Source organism: Crinia signifera, chromosome 6 (assembly GCF_055691185.1).
Source record: "Crinia signifera chromosome 6, ASM5569118v1, whole genome shotgun sequence".
NCBI classification, from domain to species: Eukaryota; Metazoa; Chordata; class Amphibia; order Anura; family Myobatrachidae; genus Crinia; species Crinia signifera.
In genome coordinates, this window is record NC_139222.1 from 124059410 (window position 1) to 124064409 (window position 5000).

Genomic DNA, 5000 nt, shown 5'->3' on the forward strand with positions numbered 1-5000 from the left:
AACTAATTGTGTAAAATGGCAAGAGCAAAATTCAATTGAGGCTTTGAAATCAATCATGGGCTCTAAAAGGCAGCTAAATGCTGGGCTCGTCCGGGATTTGAACCCGGGACCTCTCGCACCCAAAGCGAGAATCATACCCCTAGACCAACGAGCCACCCCTGAAAACTTCTCACGTCAGAATAATTTTTTTTAAAGTGAAACTCATATTATTTATGTAATAATTGAAAGAGCTGGATAAAATATTTAATGAATTATTATTATTATTATTATAATTTTATTTATAAGGCGCCACAAGTGTTTCGCAGCGCCGTACAAAGGAACAATACAGGGAGACAAAACTTGGCATAACATTGAATAACAAAAATACAGTACAAATAAAGAGCACCACAGTTCAATACACATTACAGCTTAAATGTAACTAGTGAGGACCCAATCAACATACAACTAGAGGCTTGAGGCCAATGATGGAGATGAGGATGAAGATGGTCACTGAGTGTTGGATTAAAGGAGAGCTGTGAGTGAAATGTGAAGAGAAGTGGGCTTTGACAATAGGAGGGAAGAGGGCCCTACTCGGAGGAGCTTACAATCTAGTAGGAAGGGGAGACAGACAGATTACAAGAGGTGCAAGCGAGGGGATGGTGGTTAGATAGCAGGATGTAAACAGGCAAGGGGTCGGAGAACCAGCTGGTTTATGCAGTGGAGGGGTACGCTTTGATGAACAGGTGAGTTTTCAGTGCACGTTTGAAGCTTTGCAAGGTCGGGGAGAGTCTAATGGAGCGAGGGAGTGCGTTCCACTGAAGGGGTGCAGCACGGGCAAAGTCCTGGACTCTAGCATGGGAAGCAGTGATCAGGGTGGAGGAGAGACGACAGTCGTCAGCTGACCGTAGAGGGCGGGAGGGTGTATGAATGGAGATGAGGTTAGAGATATATGGAGCAATAGAATTAGAGATGGCCCTGTATGTGAGTGTGAGGTGTTTGAAGAGGATTCTGTAGGGGAATGGAAGCCAGTGCAGATTTTGTTGAAGGGGAGTAGCAGAGTTAGAGCGGCGGGAGAGGAAGATAAGCCTGGCTGCAGCATTGAGGACAGATTGGAGAGGAGCTAGTTGGAATTGAGCGAGGCCAGTGAGAAGAGCATTACAGTAGTCAAGCCGTGAGATGACTAATGAGTGGATGATCAGCTTAGTTGCACTCTGTGAGAGAAAGGGCCTGATGCGAGCAATGTTGCGTAACTGGAACCGGCAAGAATGGGCCAGGGCTTGGATGTGGGGTGCAAAGGAGAGGGAGGAGTCAAGAGTGACACCCAGGCAGCGGAGTTGGGGAACAGGGGAGATGATGGTGTTGTTAACAGTGATAGAGATATTAGTAGGGGGCAAAGCTCTGGGTGGGGGAAAGATAATAAGTTCGGTTTTGTCCATATTCAGCTTCAGAAATCGCTCAGACATCCAGGTAGAGATGGCAGCGAGGCAGTTGGAAACTTGAGAGAAAACAGTGGGGGACAGATCAGGAGAGGAGAGGTAGATTTGGGTGTCATCTGCATAGAGGTGATATTGGAAGCCAAAGGAGTTAATGAGTGCACCCAGAGAGGAGGTGTACAGAGAGAACAGGATGGGGCCAAGGACGGAACCCAGAGGGACCCCGACAGGAAGGATAGAAGGTGGTGAGGTAGAGCCAGAGGCAGAGACTGAGAAGGAACGGTTGAAGAGGTAAGAGGAAAACCAGTTGAAGACTGTGCCAGAGAGGCCAATGTTTTGGAGTGTGTGGAGGAGGAGAGGGTGATCCACAGTGTCAAAGGCAGCAGATAGGTCCAAAAGGATAAGCAGGGAGAAGTGACCCTTGGATTTGGCTGACAGCAGGTCATTGGTGACTTTCACTAGGGCAGTCTCAGTGGAGTGAAGTGGGCGAAAGCCAGATTGAAGGGGATCTAGGATGGAGTGGTCAGACAGGTAGCTGGTGAGACGCCTGTAAACCAGCCGTTCTAGTATTTTAGAGGCAAATGGGAGGAGAGAGATAGGGCGGTAACTTGTGGGAGATAAAGGGTCCAGGTTAGGTTTTTTAAGAATAGGCGAGACCAGAGCGTGTTTGAAGGGTGAGGGAAAGATGCCAGTAGAAAGAGATAGGTTAAAGAGGTGAGCAAGGTGGGAGCAGCCAGTGGGGGAGAGGGAACTGAGGAGACGGGAGGGGAGAGGGTCCAAGGGACAGGTAGAGGGGGGAGAGGATGAGATGAGGGAGCGGACTTCCTCAGCTGTAGTAGGGCAGAAGGATGACAGAGTGGGGTAGTTGGTAGGGGAGGATGATTGGGGTGGGTGGGCAGCAGAGGGGGTATGGAAGGAGATATCATGTCGGATTACCTCAATTTTAGAGAGGAAGAAGGAGGCAAAGTCAGTGGCAGTGAGGGATGAAGGGAGGAGGGGTGGTGCAGGGCGAAGTAGAGTGTTGAAAGTATCAAAGAGACGTCGGGGATTGGAGGAGTGGGAAGAGATGAGAGATTTGAAGAAAGATTGTTTGGTATAGGAGAGAGCAGCGCTGTAGGAGGAGAGAATAAACTTGAAATGGAGGAAGTCTTCCAGAGAGTGAGATTTCCTCCAGAGGCGTTCAGCAGAGCGTGCACATTTTTGCAAGAATCTAGTTATTTTGTTGTGCCAGGGTTGTGGTTTAGAGCGTCGAAGGGGAACAGTGTGGAGGGGGGCTACAGAGTCGAGAGCAGAGGTGAGAGAAGAGTAATAGAAAGAGGCAGCCTGGTTGGGGCAAGTCATGGTTGAGAGAGGAGAGAGGAAAGTCTCCAGGGAAGACAGGACAGTGGGGTCAAGAGACCCGAGGTTACGTCTGGTGACTGTGGGTCTGGGCAATGAGGGGAGAGGGGAGGATGAGAGGGTGAAAGAGAGCAGATTGTGGTCAGAGAGTGGGAAGGAAGAATTAGAGAAATCAGAGAGATTACAATGGTGGGTGAAGACTAGGTCAAGGGAGTGTCCGAGATTATGAGTGGGGGTGGAGGTCCATTGAGAAAGTCCAAAGGAGGTGGTAAGGTCAAGAAGGTTAGAGGAGGCAGCATTTTTGATGTCAATAGGAATGTTAAAGTCACCGAGGATGATAGAGGGAAGGTCAGAGGCAAGAAAGTGTGGAAGCCACGCAGCAAAGTTATCAAGGAAAGGGGAGCAGGGGCCAGGGGGGCGGTAGATTACAGCCACAAGGAGGTGAATGGGGTAGAAGAGGCGGATAGTGTGTACCTCAAAGGTGGAGAATGTGAGGGAGGGCTCAGGTGGGATGGCGCGGAAGGTGCAGTTGGGGGAGAGGAGGATGCCCACTCCTCCACCCTGGCGGCCATCAGGTCTGACCGAGTGTGTGAAGGAGAGGCCTCCATAAGAGAGGGCAGCAGGAGAGGTAGTGTCAGATGCGGACAGCCAGGTTTCAGTGATGGCAAGAAGGTTAAAATAGTGGTAGATAAAGAGGTCGTGGATGGTTGGGAGCTTGTTGCAGACTGATCTAGCATTCCAGAGAGCACAGGAGAAAGGAAGGGAGGGGACAGGTGAGATAGTAATTAGGTTGTGTGGGTTGTGGGTGCGTCTGAAAGGTGTGGAAGTTGAGAGGGGGCGAGACCTGACAGCAAGGACTGGTATGGGACTGGATCTAGGAGCCATATTTCTGTGTAAAGTTGGTCAGAGTAGTGATATAGAGTGAGATTGGAGTGGCCTAGAATGAGCAGTGAGAAGGTGATGTACTGGAAGTGTGGAGAGCCTACAGGAAGTATAGTTAATGTATAAGTGAGACAGAGGCAGTGTGTGACAACATTTAGGTCAGCATGGAGATCAGTGTCCAGGTTGTGCAGACTGAAGGTGATGATGAGGCAGGTAACTCACTGCAGTATGTTGATTGCTGGGGTTTCAGATGGAGGATGAAGTGTTCTTTGTCCTCCTGTTTCCCTCCTGTTCATCTCCTGTATATCTCCTATGTTGTATATCTCCTATGTTATATTACTGTAGCCTGCATACTTTACACTAGAATACTTCACATCTAGAAGACTACACAGCCAGAAGGCCTAACAGCCTAGCATATAGTGAATAAATAGCAGAACAGGTTCTAGTGATCCCCACCCCCTAACTCCACCCATACCTAATTGATTTATCAAGGTGTGATCAAAGACAGACCACTGCCCCCGCTAATACACAGACATTTCTTGTTTACTATATATTCCAAAGGGAATAATAAAAACAAAGGTTTGTGGAATTGTCAATACCTAACAGAATTTAGTAGCCATAGGGAGCAAAAAGTGGAGGGATACAATTTGCAGCAGATTAAAGCCCATACCTAACAGAATTTAGTAGCCATAGGGAGCAAAAAGTGGAGGGATACAATTTGCAGCAGATTAAAGCCCATACCTAACAGAATTTAGTAGCCATAGGGAGCAAAAAGTGGAGGGATACAATTTGCAGCAGATTAAAGCCCATACCTAACAGAATTTAGTAGCCATAGGGAGCAAAAAGTGGAGGGATACAATTTGCAGCAGATTAAAGCCCATACCTAACAGAATTTAGTAGCCATAGGGAGCAAAAAGTGGAGGGATACAATTTGCAGCAGATTAAAGCCCATACCTGGGAAGAGAGAGAGAAGAAGGGGGTCACATCAGCTGAGGCATCTCCTGTATATCTCCTATGTTATATTACTGTAGCCTGCATACTTTACACTAGAATACTTCACATCTAGAAGACTACACAGCCAGAAGGCCTAACAGCCTAGCATATAGTGAATAAATAGCAGAACAGGTTCTAGTGATCCCCACCCCCTAACTCCACCCATACCTAATTGATTTATCAAGGTGTGATCAAAGACAGACCACTGCCCCCGCTAATACACAGACATTTCTTGTTTACTATATATTCCAAAGGGAATAATAAAAACAAAGGTTTGTGGAATTGTCAATACCTAACAGAATTTAGTAGCCATAGGGAGCAAAAAGTGGAGGGATACAATTTGCAGCAGATTAAAGCCCATACCTAACAGAATTT